The 19,301-nt window shown below is 35.9% G+C and overlaps 1 long non-coding RNA gene across 4 annotated transcripts in view; it reads left to right on the top strand.

The window, feature by feature from the left end:
- The first annotated feature begins 3,985 nt into the window (after positions 1–3,985).
- Positions 3,986–19,301, top strand: part of LOC125694141 (uncharacterized) — a 35,031-nt gene continuing 19,715 nt past the window's right edge. For all 4 annotated transcript variants that reach the window (XR_007377422.1, XR_007377424.1, XR_007377421.1 and 1 more), the window contains exon 1: positions 3,986–4,270. This is a non-coding gene — a long non-coding RNA (uncharacterized LOC125694141). The remainder of the gene's footprint in view (positions 4,271–19,301) is intronic.

Raw genomic sequence — 19,301 nt, 5'->3', positions numbered from 1 at the left:
AAAATATGTAGAAAATGGTTCTCTAAAGCTGTCATTTGGTGACATTTTATGCCAATCAGTCAAAAAGGATAAAGAAAGAGAATCAAATAAAGAAGTATTAAGCCTGAAAGAAGAAGGAAATAATTTCACTGAACCAATTAATCAAACTGTATAGCAGAACTTAAAAAATCAATGGACAACGCAATTTCATCATATTTTCATCAACTTGACTGCCAATTTTAAATTGAGTTAGGAAGAAAATTGAGCTCCAACAGCTCTCCATATTATCAAAATCATGAAAGGAAAAATAAAATTTCCTTCTGCAGCCCATCACTGAACTACAGTTCAGTGGGAATACCTTGTTGGGAATACAGCAGAAATCCTAAGCCTCCTTAGGAGAATATAAATCCTGAGTGGCCCTAGACACACCAGAGAAAATAAATAATATGCAAAGTTACACAAGTCTTCATAATTTCCCCTCGAGAAGTAACAGTTGAAAATGTCATTTTTATTTATTTAATTATTTATTTATGGCTGGCAGAAGATATTCTGTAATCCTGCTTCTTTAACCAGGCGTCTTTGTCCCAGTCCATCTGAAATACTTTAGAACAGCTTGTGAACAACTGATTCACAAAATCAGGGAGATTTAAGTTCCTTAGTAAGCTTTAATCCTTTGAAAATATCCTCTAAAGTGCATTTGTTTGTCAATTTGCTTATCTCTGCCAGCTTCACTTGCTCTTGTTATTCTTGGATTGCACCCAGCCACTAGTCAGGTGCAAGAAAGGCTCTTTCTGTCTCTACAGAATGGGTTGGTGGCTGATGCTGTCCTAATGTTTCCTCTGCATTCTGAATGCATGGCTCACAAAAAAAGGAGAAATTTAAATGCAATTACAATGAAATTCCTTAAAAGTCCAGTGGTTCGTGGGGAAAAATTATGGTGATGCTACTTTATAGCCTCTAACAAAAGGAGAATAAGCACATTTTTCTTTTGTAAATGAGTATGTAGCAAGAAACAGAACTCCTTCCTTATGCTCATACAAGCAATTTACATAGCATGCACTAGCTCTACCTGAGCAAGCATGTGAACATGAATCTTTATCCATAATTCTTTTTCTAGTTCATAAAATCAAGGGCTCTGGCTGGCATGATATCTCTAAAGGGCATTATTAACTTTTTTTTCTCTTTTGTATACTTCTGATTGCTGCATTGTTTTGATAGAACATCTAAGGGCAAAAAACATTTTCACTGTGTTTTTTAATTCAAGAAATGGAAAAGGAAGGACTGAAAACTTCTGGGTTTACTATTTTTTCTTTTTTTTTTTCCTTCCATTACTTTGAAGGTACAAGATTCTCCTCTGTGGTGTTATCAAGGTTAAGAAAAAAGTGTGCAAAACAATATTCCCATGGGTTTATACTGATGTAAGTACTCCAGTGTACTGTTGTAGAAGCTTCTGAAGTGGAATTAGAGCACAATCTTTGGAGCCGTGGCTAAATAAGAGAAGGAAAACTATTTAAAAAGAACTAAACAAGTAAGGAAGTCAATGATCAAAAAAAGAAAACAAACATAGCACTAATTCTGGGACTGATACTGTCAAATTGCTCATACAGTGTTCGTATACATTCATCATTTTTTTCAATTGCTCTCAAAAACCCAGGGAAAGATAAGGAAGCTCTCTGAATAATTGAAAGCAGTTCCCTTTTCAGTGAAAAGCTCTTTTGTTCTTGTATGTAACTATAACCTCGGAGTATTCATTTTTATATTTCTATGGTTGTGATATAACCATTTCAATGTCTAAAACACTGGGAGAGCAAAATGGAAAAGAAGTATTTGTAACATTTTAAGAAAAAGAAAAAAGAAGGCAAAAATCCTCTAATCTTACTAAAGATTTACAAAGAATCAGGGGATACAAAGACTTCCTTTGAAAGATGTCCATTATTTGGCTGGTCATTATGAACTAATAGGGCCACCTAATGAAGAATAAAAAGCGAATAGCTTTTATTTCACAGTATCATGTTTATAAGGTTGTTTTTCTTCTTTCTTTGATTTACATCAAGCTTCTAAAATGCCTTCTTTCTGAGTATTCACCCGATATGATCAGCATCATCATTTGTATTACAATAGTACCTTAGAAGTCAGAAGTGAAATCAGCAGCCTTTTGTACTAGACACTGTATAAGCAGAACTTGCCTTAAGGGCTTACCAGCTTAAAAATAAATAAATAAATAAAAATAGGCAATTGTAAAGACAGGAAAAAGGAGGTATTGGTCTTCTGTAATAGGAATTGTGTCAGAAAAACCTAAAAGCTTGAGAGATGCAAAGATTGCACCAACTTCTGAAATCCAATTCTATGTTTTGACTAGATTTTTTTTTTCCCTGGGGAAAATTAATCACCCAATTTAGAACTTGCAGTAATTTCCTGAGAAATGTCCCTCTTTTTAGAACCAGACTGCCCTCCATCCTACAGTAATCTTTTCTGTAAATTCAGAACAAGCATGAGGTGACAGGAAAGGGAGAGCGTATAAGCAGTATTAGTAAATGAGATCATTTTTTGTGATAGGTAGTCTAATAGCCAAAGAAAGGCTGTGTGCATGACCCATGGATTCTAATTCTGAGCACAAAAAGAAAGTGCAAGTAAACCTTTTGCAGAAAATGCTCTGACCTATAGTTTGTTTCTTTGATTCTTTATATGTTACATGAAGCAGCACTTAGCAGGTTCACAAATAGAAATTTTGAGGCACAAAGCATCCTGCCTCTCATTTTAGCCCTTACTCCAAGAGCCAAGTCTGTGAAGAGAAATGCAGAAACCGTCATGAACAGAAATTGGGCATAAATTGAGTTATACCAGAAAATAAAAGAGGTAAAATGATGAAAATGAAAATGATTGTGAATTTAGTCAAGCTCAGCTGAGACTTCAGAACAGACATGATGAATGAAAATCAAGGGAGATGGTGATAAGAAAGAAAAGAATCTTTAATAAAAGCAGAAGTTTATGTCTAGGTTTACTCCAAAGCAGCAGCAAGTTGCATGTCCTCTGTAGGTCTCTCAGAAAGTAATGTCTCCTATTTTTTTTTCCCATGGGAACAACAAAAAGGATTACAATATTGCTATCTGATAGACCAGATTCTCAGCTACAAAACACTCTTTTTCAACACAGTCGCCACCATTAGTTGTGCATTTTCTCCAGCAGTGATCAGGAGCCTGTGTGCCGCACTTGTAACAGACTGCACCAGCAAGGGTGACCCACTGTCACCACTGCTGAAATGCACCACTGACCACCTCACTGAGCTCAAATCCAATGTTTAGTCTCCATAAACGTTCAGCAAGTGTTGATGAAGGTCAGTGGGTGTCATTTTTTTCCTGCATGGAGAAACTCACTTTCTATGCACTTCCATGTCAGACACCATTTTGTCAGACTGCTCCTGTGCTGCCACATGTCACACAGCAACAAAATACCATAAAACATTGGTGAGAAGGCTCAACCACTACCGCCATATCACCAACATTCACCTCTGACATCATGTGCCAACATAATTAAATAGAAGGCATTGCTTTCAGAGCAGCCTTCATATCTTGACAAAATCATCATGTATCTTGAGTTGGAATGAACCCAAGAAGATCATAGCAGCACTTATTCTTTGGGTAGATGAAAGAAAATCTATTTTACTCTTCCGGAAGCTTACTAATGAGCTAAATAACAGATGTATTCAAGAGACTGTCATCAACCCCCTGAGTAGCAATGATCTGAAACAGTTTGTTTTATATACTTGATGCTGATTAAAATAAGACAAATTAACTAATTTCATCTTTCTTGATGGAAAACGGATAACTGTCATTCAGTGGTTCTCTCAGTCACAGACTAATTCTCTTTTTTTTTTTTTAATTTAATTATTTTTATTAATTTTTTTTTTAAACTCCCAAACAGATGAATATTCAGCACAGCTATAAATGCATCCCTCTCCTTAACTCTGCTGCAGGCAACCCTGCAGGCACCTCTGTCTTCGGTTGCTTTGATCAGCTCCACCTGTGCCCACACCTGCTGCCCATGGCAGGGGCCTCTTTTAAGCTCCGGTGCAATTTTCTAGGCCTTGCTCTAAGTCTACCTGCTCAGAATTTTTCTGCTATTTGTTATTTAGGACAGCTAGACTTCTGACTTTTTACTCTGCTTTTGTCTGAAGATTGTGGGGCTGTGGTTGGAGATTTTTTGGCTGCTGTGTTGGCTGGGGCACCTAGCTGTACCTGTTGGTGATTTGAACCTCTGCCCATGCAGCCCCGTGATCGGAGACTTTCAATAGGTAAGGTGATTATCTTCTATGAAAATGTGTTTCTTTCACTTCAGGTTAAAAATGAAAGCTTTGGGGCTATGTGTTTCTACAATATAACTGTGAGGAGAAAAGGTAACTTAAATGTAACTTACTGATATGGTTGCATATTTTCTGGACAAAGAAAAAACAAAGAAGAAGGTAGTTAAAGCTTGTGTACTGTCATTGGATTTAAAGTGATTGATTTACTTATTTATTTTAAGAGTGGAACAAAGAGGTGCTGCAGGGAGAGAGGGAAGGGGTAAGCTAGCTCTTACAGTGGAGGTATTTCTTCAGGAGAACATAAGGTTAGCCCAAATATTCATTTGTGACATGGAGTTCATAAAGTCAAGCATATGCTAACAGGCTAATATATCTGTGACAGTGCATTTTTGGATGTTTAGTATTCCATTACTGAATGTTATAAAACAAGAAACTCCTTACCTATATGCTTATCCTACTAATTAATTGCAATAAGGAAACATAAATGTTTCTTTTTCACTTAGGCGCTTACAAGATGGCTGATGGGCCACAAGCAGCCATGTGTAGCACTGAAGAGATTGAATGGAGAGTCTTGTTTTAAATACATATATTTTTGTGAGGAATGTAATATCTTTCTTTTGCTAGAAGCAAAAGGTTAGTTTCTAGCCTCCCTAGTAGTACAGTTTAGGCAGAGAAAATGAGGTGCTGACGTTTGGGAGGATGACTTCTACTCTTTGATATGTGCTGAGCTACCCAACACTTAATGTAATGTGATCTGAATAACTAAACATAATGAAAATAAAGCTGCTGTTCTTTCTTAAGCAGTCTTCTCTGAGGTATCCTATTTTTAGACAGTCTCACAGATAAAATGTAGTGAAAGAGAAATGGGAAATTATTGAACTTAGATGATGAGAAAATAGTTTGTAAAATGCTTAATAATCTTAATATTGCATGTAGTATGTTTGATTGTCCAACTCTCCTTAAGGCTAATTATTTTATATGCCAATGCTGTATGAATATTATAAGAGAGAAAAAAATGGAGATGCTTACTGAGAAATTATAGATATAAGATGAAAAATATCCCAGGACATTGTAGCATATTTCTTAACAAGAACCAGCTGCTGCAAACTCAAGTCTAGGTAGCTTATCTTATAATTATCTCTTATGATTTGCTGATGCTTTCATGCTTCTTATTGCAATCTAAACATGCTGTTAGCAGGTATAAAATCCCTCTTTTGCCATGTTAGCATCCTACAGCTAATATTTGTAACATAACTGACTTTCCTCAAAGGTCAGTGAAAATATCTGCTGATCTTCACAATTGCATTCATGTGCTGAAGAACTCCCTGTGTAACAGACTCTAGGGGAATCCTGTGACAGAATCGCAAGGAAAACAATGTTGTGATGCTTTCCCCAAAATGCTTTTCACTGAAAAAAGATCTTTCTTGTAAGGATGAATTTATGGTTATTGTGTGCATTCTTAAAAAAAAAAATAATACTTGAATTAATTTACAGAGAGGCAATTGATAAACTTTACCTAAAACAACTGTTGTGAAGTAAGATTAATGAAATTTAATAGCTGAGAGAAAAACAAATGTTATTTCTTTGAGGCATGATAATTTTGAATTAGTTTTCCACTGTGAGCTTGATTTTGCTAAATGCAAATCCCTGTGCATTCAGAAAAGTGTAAGCTATCTCATCCTTGCCACAGCATAGAAACAACCCTAGAGGCATATGCTGTAGCTAGCTTGAAGACAATGAATCCGCAATCTAGGTGGCTTCCTCTTGACTTGTCCGTTTAATATCCCATTAGGCTTCCCTCCCTGGCTGCAATAGAGGGACGATGATGTTTCCTTTCTTTAGCTTTTTGAAGCTGAAAGTGATTGATGCCATTTAAGAAGAATCTAAGGCTATGTACTTCTATTTTTAACATTTGGAAGTTATATTTTCATAGCAATCAAGCTTAAATTTAACAGTGCTTCAATTGATCTATTATTCCATCTGTGTATAATCACTACTGGGACAATACTTACAAGTCTCCAGACCATGAATCACACTTAAGCAATCATCAATCTATTGAAAACATGTTGGCTGCTTACCTCAGCCTCAAAAATCCGCAATCCATGTTATTCTGTGGGCCACAGCTTGGTAGCTATCAGTTTAAACATTATCTCGGGTAGAGGGGAACCAGCAGAACATTTTGGTGTTTCCTGTGAACTTTTCAGGAAACTGACTTTTACCACAAAATTTGAAACTCCGTAGCGTTTAGGAAAGAGACACATCTTTTCTCCTGCTCCTTTCCTCCAAATTATCTTTCTCTTTAGTAAATTTATATGTAATTTTAAAGGTATTAGCTGTTTTAAATAGAGTAACTTGAAAAAAATTCAAAATCAGGTTCTCTGCTTAGAGTGTGATCTTCCAGAGATGATGTAGATGTAGCAGTTTGCACTGTTGCTATTTGAAGTAACTGAAGGACATCTGCTCCAGGGGCACGTGAAGAGCAGTTGCCAATTAAGACTAATGTAAAAATGTTGAGTATCTCAGCCTTTTCCTTGACTGTTGTTACCAGCCAGTCTATATTGTTGTGGTGAGTGTGTCCTCTTGGACTTACCTTTTATGGCTTACATACCTGTAAAAGCCTTTTTTGCTCTTTGCACTCCTTGCCAAGTCCAGTTCCAATCTACCTGCATTTATTTACATAGCCTGCATTATTTTGTTATAAATTGAGGGAAGTTGTGATTTAATTGCATATACCATCTTATTTCTGGATTACTATAGAATAGGCTTCTGTTTTTCATATATGCTTCCCTATTCTCAGGGGTGGTGTTTTTTTTTTTTTTTTTTTTTTTTTTTTTTTTTTTTGCTTAGAAATCACATTTTAAGGTTTCATTCCTCTTAGGTAGCATTTGTAATGCATTCTGACTTCCTTTCTATGCACATGACAATGCATACTGCATGGAATATTATTTTGAAACTAGAGCCCCTTTTGCAGTGAATTGGATATTACGCTATTATTTTCTATAGATGAAATTCTATGAAATTCTATTCTAATATGAAATTCTATTGCCAATCACCAATCCTGCTAAAAATAACTCTTTGACTTTTTTTGAAAAGAATCCAGAAATGTTGTGGGAAAGTGCTAAAAATTATTCTAGATGTTAAGAAACTAAAATTCTGATATCACCCAGCAGAGTAAAAATTTCCATTGCTTTATGAAGAGTGACTGAAAGAACTGGGGCTGGTCAGTCTGTTGAAATGGAGACTGAGGGGAGACCTTATTGTTTTCTTCCAATATCTGAAAGGCACTCAGAGCAAGAGCAGGGTTGGTCTCTTCTCACTGGTGACAGGATGAGGGGAAATGGCCTTAAGTTGCACCAGGGTAACTTTAGGTTGGGTATTAGGAAACACTTTACTGAAAGGGTTGTGAAGCTCCCAAGGAGGTGGTTGAGTCACCATCCCTGGATGTGTTTAAAAACTGGATGTGGTGCTCAGGGACATGATTTAGTGGAGGGTTTTTAGAGTTAGGGTAATATGTTTAGGTTGTGGTTGGACTTGATCTTTAAGCTCTTTTCCAACCTGAGTGATTATATGGAACTAAAACCCAACAGTTCGTCAGCACCTTAGCAGCATCATCTATTGTGAGTTATGTACTTTTGGTTAATAAATACATAGCGTGCCAAGAAGCTTCTTCTAGCTTTGTGTTTAGGGAAACTCACAGAAGAGTGAAGACTTCTACCTTCACGTATTTTCAGTGAAGCCAGATTTTATTACATTCCTTTGGGTCACACAAGAAACTGCTTTGTCAAATGTTTTAAAAAACACATTGGAAATTAATACAGTAGGATGACCTGAGTAAAAACTAAATATAGCATTCAAGAGCTGCATTCAACACTGAATGAAGTAGTAAATTAATTTTCTATGCTCATCTGGTGTCATAAATAAAAGTGCTTGGATTATTAATTAGATTTGGGTGAGCAGTTTTGTTCAACTTGTTTACTAGAGAAAGTTTTTAGAGTAGTTTTTTTTTTTTTTTTTTTTAATTAAACAGGGGCTACAAGAAGCAGCATTTAGTTTCACTAATGCAGCCTTGTTCTAGCAGAGTTAGCGCTCAGCTTCTGTGGATGGCTGTTGATAGAAGTAATGCAAAAGGGTCCTCATGTGGTGTGTCTTGCAGCATACAGTTTTAAGTGTTCAAATACCTCTTACATGAAGCAAAAAAAAAGCTGAAGGTTTTGTGATCTGTTTCATGCCCCGAAGACATGGATATTAGGAAGTGGGTCTACAGCCTGGTGTGAGCGGTTTGTTCCTATGTTTCCAGTTTAACACCTTTTTCCAGTTCAGCAGTGCTGTGGAGCTGGATAGAGCAAACTGGAGTTGAACCAATTGCAAGCTTTACTTGATACAGCAGTTTCTCTGGCTTCCTGCTGTAGTTTAGATCAGGCAGGCTTCAGGAAATACTTAATAATAATAATAATAATAATAATAATAATAATAATAAAGATGCAAAGTAACCTTTTGGTGTGAGGCTGTTTTAGCTGAGAAGATTGAACTGTGACAAGTTCCCTTTCCTACCTGCTCAAGTCATGTATTATGGGTACGGATTCACTTTTGTGGATATTCTGATCCTGAAATAATTGTTTAAGATTAGCATGGAATTGTAGGATATTCTTGAATGTGTATTTATGGAATGTAAGATTAGGCATGATGTTTATGACACAAAAACAATTTGAAACAGTCTCTGAAAATAGTAAAAATGAGAAATATAATAGATGAGCAACATGGTTTTACATACAGTTGGGTTAACACTGTCTTTATCATGTCATGCCTAATATTTTAAAACACTGTAGACCAGACTATCTCTTAAATGTGTTAAGAGAAACAAAGTTGCCTTACTGGAAGACAAAAAAATCCACTTCTATTGTTCAACACAAAAGTTTGAAAATTAAAAACATTCTCCAACTAAAAGCACTGAGCAGGTAAGAGCTTAGTGTTTAGCAAATACTAAATAAAACTTCCTCTTGAATTCTATCCAGTTCTCATTTCTCTATACTTTTGAAGTAATTTCCTGTAATCGGGCAAGTGACTTCAGTGTCTCCATGATTTCTAACAAATTATGAAGATAAAAGTTCATTTTGTAGTGCAGTACAGAGACTTTTTTTTCCCCAGTCCCTTTAGCAATTCTATGTCCTAGTGACATAGCATCAGTCTGGCATGTTTAAATGCTGCATGAAGAAGAATATTTATGTGAAGACTATAAGGTAGCTATACATAGCTTGCAGGAAACTGGGAGACTTTAAATCTGTTCAAACACTTCTCAGTCCTTTTTTTTTTTTTTTTTTTTTATCTGTACCTTTCAGCTATGAGTTCCTTATGTGTTTTGGGATCTTCACATATAAGTTCTACAATGTCAATACGGGAAATAAGTTTGGTGGTAGGCAAGTATGTTGAATCTCCTTCACGACTACAGTCATCTCACCGGGTAGCTCTGAGGAGAGAGAAGAAAGGACTAACTCTCTCAAGATTTAGAAATAAAAACAATATATTGAACCTTTGTTTGCATGACTACAGTTTTACAGCCTTCTCTTCTTGTGTGATACAGGTCAGTCGTGGTATAGTGCAGTCAACAGATGATTGCAGAGTGATGGTCAGGATCTTAGTTGTGTGGGATATGCTAAGAAAATTAAGAAGTCTTGTTTCTGAAATCTAGAAAAAATACGTAGTGGAACCTGGGATGTCTAAATGAATACTTCTATTCTTGTTACCAATATTTGCAAATACTAGAGAAAATGCTTGTTTATTGAATTACATGGTGGCTTAAGATGGAGGAGACTTCAGGCAGGCATCACGACATTCCAACCCCATGCCACAGACAGGGTTGCCAAGCACTAGATCAAAAAATAAATGAGGCTTCCCAGGGCCCCATCCAGCCTCACTCTGGATACCTCCAGGGATGGGGCATCCATGATTTCTCTGGGCAACCTGATCCAGAGCATTACTGCCCCCTCTGTGAAAAACTTCAACCGGGTGCATTTTGTTCAACAACTACATGTGCTGGTCTTGCCTTTATTCACTATATAATCAATGTTGTAGTGTGAGATTTCCTGCAGATTATCTGAAATTTAACATCTCTGCCATGTCTGTCATACCATTATGTGATTTTTTTTGTTTGTTTGTTTGTTTGTTTGATTGTTTTGTTTTTTTGAGGTGAGATTATAAGTAAAAATAACCTTGGTTCAGCAGCATTTTCTGTTTAGTGATAAACAACTAAAAAGTTTTTGTATGGGTGGAACAGTGTATGGAAGTCTGTAAGCCTTTCACAAGTAGTCCATGACTACTTCTAAAATCCACATTCATTTCCAGTTAATGATTTATGCTTTCTGATAGAATGTTTAAAAAATAATGCAAAACGCAGGATGATGCGATGGAAATAAAAAAACAATGCCATGAATTCATACATGTCAGCTGAAGATTTTTTCCAAGTTTGTTTTGTTGATTTTTGTTGAGAAGAAACAATAAAGAGTTGAACATTTCAAGCAGGTTAAGTTATGAACAACTTGGTGATAGGATGTTAATGTACACCATTACTTCTGTTTTTCATAAGATTGCTATAACATGTAAACAGAACATTTCCAGTATATTATCCAGACTTAAAAATATATTTTCTTTATGATGTATTCAGTGGCACCAGATGATACTTTTTCTACTTTTGCTTAGAATATTTTCTCTGACATGAATACGTTCAATCTTCTGTTTTTAGTACTTTCTGTGTTAACATTCGGTTCACAAAAGCATATGTTCTTAGCGGAGAATCCTCTCATGTTCTCTCATGTTCTCTTTACTGTTGGTCTAATTTTTATTGATGCTGAATACTGAGCATTCCTATCTGTCAGCCTTTTCTAGACTTAGTTTATTTTTGTGGTCTGCTAGCTTCCATACCTGCAATTGATTTTTTTAAGTAGATATTTTGCAAATGTATCTTCTTAGAATTCCTTTTACTACATATATCAACTGGCATCTTAAGTCTTCCTTACCTACAGTTTATACACTGGAAACTATTCAAGCTGTTCTGAATGTTTCTTTCCCTGTTACTAGGTAGACAATAGCAGAAAATTGCAGTTTATGCTTCCAATTTCATTGCTAATTATTATTAAAAGAAGCTAGGAAGATAGAAGGCTTTGGGAATTTGCTGTTATTGCTTTCATTTCATTTTAATGCAGTTTGATCCATGTTATTTTGTCGGTTCAGAATCCATTTATGTCACTACATTTCTTAGAGGTTCACTGGTTACTATGGTGCTCCAAGGTTAATTGAGTAATCATTAGATACTGGTGTATTGTCTGGTAAAAATGAATTAAAATTGACTGGGAGCCTAAACAAAACGCACATTGTTTTTATCATATGAAAGGATGCAGTTTGGTTCTCTAATATGGACACCTATCCAGTGACCATCTGGTCAGCTTTTAATATTCAGCATACAGCAGTATTTCTTTTCCTGTTGTAAAATAAGCCACGGATCTGTACTAAGTAGAACACATATGTATATATATTTGGATCCCTTGATCTATAGAGAGAACAACCTTATGTTCATAGCTGTGTGATCTCCATGTGTGGTATCTCAGTCCTAGTTTTCCTGACAATGTTATTACATGGTCTCTGAAGATATTTGATTTTGCTAGGAACAGAGAAGAATCTCAGTTACTGTAAAGTGGGTGGTAATATTTGCTTTCCCTTCTATGGTTTTTTTTTTTGTTTGTTTGTATATTAATACGCACTCAAAACCACAATAAGTAAACAGTGAAGCTTCATCAGAAGTGGGAAATCATTATCATATGTGAGAGTACAACTATAAATTGTAAAATTATGAAAGTCTGGGCTGATAATGTTATCGGTTTTGGCCATAAACAGAAATATTTTGTACCTCCAGTTAAAAACTAATGAGGCCATTAATCTAACTTTAAAATTAATGCAAGTCATCCCAGGTAACTGAGTAATATCTATTCCTAGGGTAATCTTAAAAAGTATGAGGAGTCTTGTAATGCGCAGATAGAAGTCGTGACATATGCCACCTGTCAATTCTAACCATGAAAGAAATGCAGAAACCTTATGGCTTGGACACATAATACTTCTTACAGAAGTGTGGTGGTGTTGGCTCCATCTGTCCTATTTTCCCTGTCAATTTTAACAGTCAAAAATTTAAGACAGTCATATTTATTCTCTTGGCCACTAATGTGTCTATTGTAGCTGATTGAGTGGTTAATAGACTTCCATCCATCATAGTTAGCTAGAGAAAAGGTACTTTGGCAATTTTATATGCAGCAAACATGGAAAGAAGCCTTCTTCCACAAAAAGAGAAAGTATTCTAAACTGTGAGGCAGGAAATAAAAGCATTTTGTAGCTCTAATACAAAGATGCTTTATTTCTGACAATGCATATATATTATTGTCTTTATTTAATGTTTTTGTATGGACATGCTTATGCAAATGTATGCATGTACCTTTGAATATGCAGTGTAAATATATACACATAGTGTCAGGTATTGCTGTTGTTTTCTTTTTTTCCCCTTTAAATAATAAAAATGTTTCTTGTCCTCTGGTTAAACAGATGTTGAATGGGTGTTCAGGCTAATTCAAATGTAAGAATATTTCATGCAACAAGTTTACTGCTGTTTATTGCTTTGAGGAAAGACACAAATTATAAACAACTCTTGATTAGCCAGGTATGGCTACATGAAAGATGATAGAAGGACGTAGAATGCCAGCATTAACTTGGAATGATGGAAAAGATGTAAATCCTTCTGTAGTATGCTATTTGCTGATTTAAAGGTGGAAGACAGCTTGATTTACTTCTGCATGTGGGCTAGGAGTAGCAGTAAGAATATTTTGACTAGTAAATGGGGGAAAAAAAAAAAAAAACAACAAACCCAATACATATAGATCACCTACTGCAATATTTTGCTTGCATCTCTTGGAACTTGTTTAGCTGCACAACTCTGGAAGTTTCTTTTGACTATTTGTTTCTGTATGTATGCCATATCTGTCTGTTCTATGCCATTGCACTTTATTTGCATAACATTCTCATTTATCTTTTTCTTGTTCTCATCCTAAACCAGAGCTCTCAATCTATTCTGACAGAATGTGGATGTAAGAATTATAAGAAATGACCCCACTAGACAGGTTTATCACTGCCTTTTCTGAGTCAGGAGGAAGATTTTTGTTTTGATTCACCTGCTAGATCTTCTGTCTGTGTGTTGATTTATTTGTAGCTGGGAAAGTCAAGTAAGCCAAACCCAAATATTTGATCCTTATGTTTATACTAGGAAATGAAGAAAGGCATTTTTCCATTCTTTTAAAATGGTGTTCTACTTCATTTTAGAGCTCCCAAATTTTTATTATGATTTTTATGCTTTGGCAAGCTGTGAGTAATTTCATTATGCAAAATAATTTGTAAGATCTTGAATGAGAGGAAGAGTTCAAAACAGAACAGTTGGAAACGAAACATTTGAAAGCAGGGATAAAAGATAAAATAACTTGCAATTGTACTTTGCTAGTGACAAAAGCTGGGAAATCAAGCCCTATTGGATCAGAAACAGTTCAGTTAGCTAATTAGAAAATCATTCTTCCTCTCAGCTCATTATAATTCCAAAAGGATAATTGATATGTTAGCAAAGACATCAAGGAAAATAGTCGTTTGCCTCAAGTCCGTCTTGTTTTCTCTTGTTAGTCATTTGTTGCCTAGATGGCTGTTACCTCACCTAAACTAGCTGAATGATACAAGACAGTGGGCTTAACAGGAGAGGTTCAGGCTAGATATAATGAAAAACTTCCTTCATAAGGATAACGAGGTAACTGAGCAGATTGCCAAGAACGCTTGCATGGAGTCCAGCCTTGGAGATCTTCCAAACCCAACCAGATAATTTCCTAAAAACACATTCTGACTCTGTTTTGTGCAAGTTGGGCTCCCAGCCTTCTGAGGTTCTTTTCAACCTGAGTTATCCTATGACATAATCAAAGGATGTGAGCACTCCTTTTTCAAATGCAGACTTGGAATAACATTGACTGTGGCTACTCACTGTATATCAGTTCTGTAAGTCTGCATAGGTTTGGAGTTTGTTTAATTACATGAGTCGTCTTTCTGACTAATGACAGTGAGTTCAAGCTCATTGTGAGTTTCTGTTTTCTTATTTTTGTTGTTTACCTAGTGACATGCCTTTGAATATTGAAGATAAAATAAGTGAAAACAATGGCACAAACATAATATAGAAACAGATTCTTAAGGACTGAGGCAGTAAGTGCTTATAGCTAAGAGCAGCACTTACTGCTGGGAGTAGTCCAATTGATTTTTCTGTGGAATAATAGAAATCAATGTGCCTACTCCCAGCAGTAAGCACTATAGGACAGACTCTCAGCCAGTTAAAACTGAAGGCACCAGCTGAGAATTTTATCCAAACTTCAGCAATGAGTGTTTGCACCATTTGGTCTTGAATCTTCATTATTTGAAAGACTTTTATTTTTTCTTTCATTTTTTCTTTCTTGCTGGTAAATCATATCTTTTTTTTTTTTTAATCTGTATTTTGTACCAGCAATACCCTGGGTTTGCCAACGCAGGCTGCAGTGCTAATCATTGTAATGTCCTAAGCAGTGGGGGATTCATTAAAAACTGCTAATATCTTAGCAGATGCTTCTGAGCATGCAGAGATGATGTTCAAATTGCTTGTAAGTATTTATTTTGATAGGTTTCAGGAAAGACAAGATTAAAAAGTCTTTTTTTTTCTTCCAGGAAATAAATAGTATTACACAACAGATTCCCAAACAAATTAACCTTTAGGCTGAGACCAAGCATGGAAATATGCAGTCCCACAGGGGGATTTCTGAGAAAGTGATGAGCTCTTATAAATATTGTGTATGCTGAGATACTAAATAGTAATTACTTCTCCCACAAAAGGAGATGAAATAACACTGGAAATCTTTTCACGTGTCTACTAACAGGTTAGCAATTTTTACAAGAGACAGTGGATACATTGCCATATCCAAGACCATGTTGTCATGGCTTTGATTTTAGCTTTAACTTACTTGCAGCTGTGGCAATGTGCTAAAGTTCTAGTGCTTACAATTTCTCTAAAATTCAGGCGTTGAGACCTTCCAGAATTGAAGAATGCTTACTAACTTTGGCTTCAGTTAATGACATAGTGTTGTATTTGATACTTGTTGTAAGAGGTCTGTGCTTCTGTAGCAGCAGGACCTAGACTGATCCACCCTCACTCCAGTATGTATGAGATCCTGCAGGGGCTGGCACAAGTTCATAATATCTGAACTGATAATATAGTGACTCTAAATGCACTTTTGCAGATTTAATTTCATCACTTTCATGCAAGAATGGTTGAAAATGCAGATTGGGGTTTTGCAATTGCATCTAGTATTTAAAAAAAAAAAAAAACTGGTTTGTACTGAAGCATGAGGTTATTGATCATAAAGCTAAAGGTTAATCCAGTAGTAATGACATGCTTGAATTAATTACTTAATCAAGAATCCTGCTTCCTAAATTAAGGACGTTCCATCTCTTTACCACAAGAAATTACTATGAAGACACACAGGAGACCAGTGGCAGGATTCATATTGCCTTCTGATATTGTTATGTTGGACTAATGGACAATTACTGTGCAACTGCAAACCATATAGCGTGTCAGTGCCACATTTAAACTAACAGATGTGACTTGAAAGTTCCACCATGTAGCTATGTTGCTCAGATGTAGCTATTGATGGCATATTCTTTCACTTGAGGACAAATGGCAGTATTTAATTTGGACAGCAAACTGAGATCATTTAAAAAATAATTGAAGACAAATATAGAAAAATTATTTCTAATTTTTGTACAGTTTCGGTTCAATTGAAGTATGATTACAGAGTATGTTCTGAAATTACAGGTTTCTGGGTCAAAATCCAAATTGAGGAAAAACAATCAAAACTAAAGAGACTAAGTCTTATAGAATTATAATCTTGTCCTGTTTTCCTTTTAAGCACAGGCAAATATAGGCATTTTTGCTAGTAAGTGGAAGATAGCAGATAAACAAACTCAGTTTTAGGAATTGGAATCTGTCATCTGCTACTGAAGTCACCTTTTTAATGTTATTGAGCTTTATGCACAGGTTTGCAAATTACTGGAATTAGGAAGGATACGTTAAAACCTGGAAGTGGAAAGCTTTTTCCTGGCTATTGACCATAAGTACTTGTGATGTTGCCATTGTTTACCTTGTTTCGTTCCAAGGTGATGAATGACAAAAGTGAAAGATGACAGGTCCTCCCATTGAACTCGATCAATTATTACCTGCAATGGAGCTGAAGTATCAGTTTTACTTTTTAAGGCAAGCAACTAATTTTTCTGCTTTTGCTGTCAGTTATCTGTCAAACACTCTTCACAGCTTATATTCTGGCCCAAGGATAATTGAGCCCAAGGAAAGAACAGTAAGCCCCGATTCTCCTTGATAAGTCAACAAACCTGAGGAAAAAAGATCAACAAGAGTAAGGGAAAGCAAGAACATTGCCAGAAGACACATTTTTGCCCTTTGTGTCAGAGCCCCCTTAGGCACATTTCCTTTTTGGGGAAGCTTTGGTAGCTTGGACCCAGGGCAAGGCCATGCAGCTGATGGCAGGAAGAAGAGCTGCTCTGCTCACCTTGCCTGGGGTTGGGAGTACTGGATCCTGGCTGGTGAGGCTGCTGCCCTGGCTGCTGTGTTACCTGATCTCTGCTGTGCCAAATATTAAACACTTGGATGGATTCATGACCCTCTGCAAGAAGTGTTTTCTTCTAAAATCTACTATGTATGTCACTATGAAAATAATGTCTCCTTTTTATTTCCATGGAAGCTGCAACAACTTCAAAAAGCAGAATAACACTATGTGGTAGAGCAGTTTCCCAGCTACAAATGACAATTTTTCAACAGAGCCATCACCATTAGCTACACATTTTTGCCAGCTATGAATCTGTGTGCTATGCTCATTAAAATTCACCAGTGAAAGTGACCCACCGTCCCCACTGCTGAAATGCACCACTCATTGCTTCTCTATGCTACATCCACTGTTTGGCTTCCAGAAGCATTCAGGCAAGTGTTGATGAATGTCAGTGAGTGCCATTTTTTCCATGTGGAGGTATTCAATAACACAGCTTTGCTTCTGAAGCACTTCTATGGCATCGTTTGGTTAGAGTACCCGTCTGCTCCCATATGTCACATAGCAGAAAACAATCACAGAATGTTGGTGGGAAGGTTAAACCCCTACTTCCATACTGCAAATGTCTGCCTCTGATGTTGTGGGTGTCATAATTAAATAGAAGGCATTGCTTTTGGAGCAGCCCTCACATGATGATGAACTGCTGGAAAAGAAAACACGTATATTGATATATGGTAAGCCTGTCATGAGGAAGGTGTTCATGTAAGCTTCTTTATTTACTCACGCTTTTTTGCTGAATGGAAAAAAAAAACAACTTTAAGGTATGTTGTGGAAATTAATGAACTATATTTTAATTAGTATGCAGAGCATATTTGAGTAGCCTATATAGAAATAAGATACCAAGTCTTGAAAGTACATGAAATCAAGAGAAACTGATTCTCAGTTACTGTGGAAATTTGTTACTTTAATGCAGTCTAAGACTCATAGAGAATTTTTCTCTGTTGTGGTATTTATCAGATAAGTACTTTGATAAACTGAGATACAACCTATCAACTGTTATGTTATCAGTGGAAGAAACTATTCAAAATGGCATGAAATGTTGAATGAAGGACTTCAAACAGCATTTAAAATGATGCGTTTCAGTGCTAGGGGCTGTTTCAAGTGAGTTTGGCTGATTAAGCAAATGTGGCAAAGAATACTGGAGAAAAGCGGCTGCATAAAAGTAATGACAATAAGAGGTGTCTATCTTGAATTATGAGCACTAGGTGAAAGGATATCAGACTTGGAGAGTTCTAAGCATGTAGTTACTTTACAGTGCTGTTATGTTTTCATCTCCAGGAAGAAACATTTACTACTGACGTCAATGAAAGAGCTTGTATTTTTTTTTTTTTCATCTTAAGTATTTCACACATTTCACTAATTGATCAAAGGAGACAATAGATCAGGTGTAGAAAGAATGTAACTGAAATGTTGAATTTTAGAGATACGCTGCAAAAAAGAAGGCAGTGAACATTATGTATAGGTGAGGTGGTAAGTAGGGGGGAAAAATGCTTGGATTCAAGGATGCTGTTCAAATGCTGTTGTATATGTTATTGCAGTGATAGGACGCCCAAAATCTGTTAGCTACACTGGGCTAACTGCTGGATAAAGTATGTACATGCACCTCAGGGAAATGATGTCTAGATTTTATGCACCATTGAGGCACTCTTGAATCAAATTCCCTCCAAACTTGGCACATTCTTTTTATTATCAATGAAATAGCACTCACGTATCAAGTTTTCATTTGTTTCCTTAGTAAAAAAATGCACTTCATTAGACTCTTGTCATGAAAAGACACATGAATTCACTTTCTTGAGGTTTTTGATTATTAGCATTCACGTATTTGTTTTCTTTAACTGACAGAATTCTGATTTTTTTTTTTTTTTTGGGGGAGCTCTCAGCATGTTCAAAGTATATCTGCTGGGCCCCTGATTTAATACAGGTTCTGTTGTCCATATATTTTTCAGTTGCTTTATGCAAATTTTTTCACAGGAAAAAAAAAAACTTTTTTCACAGGACTATTCTTTCGGAACAAGGTTATATTCTAATTTCCCAGCTAAATTCAAATGTTCTGCAAAGCAGTTGTCTTGTTTGTTTTTTTTTTTTTTGAGGAGTATATCAATAGAAAGAATTGACATACTTTCCTAAAAGTCATACTAACATAATGCTCTTGCCTCAAAATCAGAATGATCGTTGCCCAACAACATGAAATCCTAATGCTTTTTTTAGAAAGATAAAGTCAGCTGATGGTTTAAATGCACGGTCAAGTATTACTCTCATTAAACTAAGATCATAAGCAGAGAAATGCCTATACAAACTTTGTTTTATATACTCCTTTTAGA

Source organism: Lagopus muta, chromosome 5 (genome assembly GCF_023343835.1).
Source record: "Lagopus muta isolate bLagMut1 chromosome 5, bLagMut1 primary, whole genome shotgun sequence".
Classification (NCBI taxonomy): Eukaryota; Metazoa; Chordata; class Aves; order Galliformes; family Phasianidae; genus Lagopus; species Lagopus muta.
The sequence above is the reverse complement of the archived record's forward strand: the minus strand, read 5'-3'. Positions and strand labels throughout refer to the sequence as shown.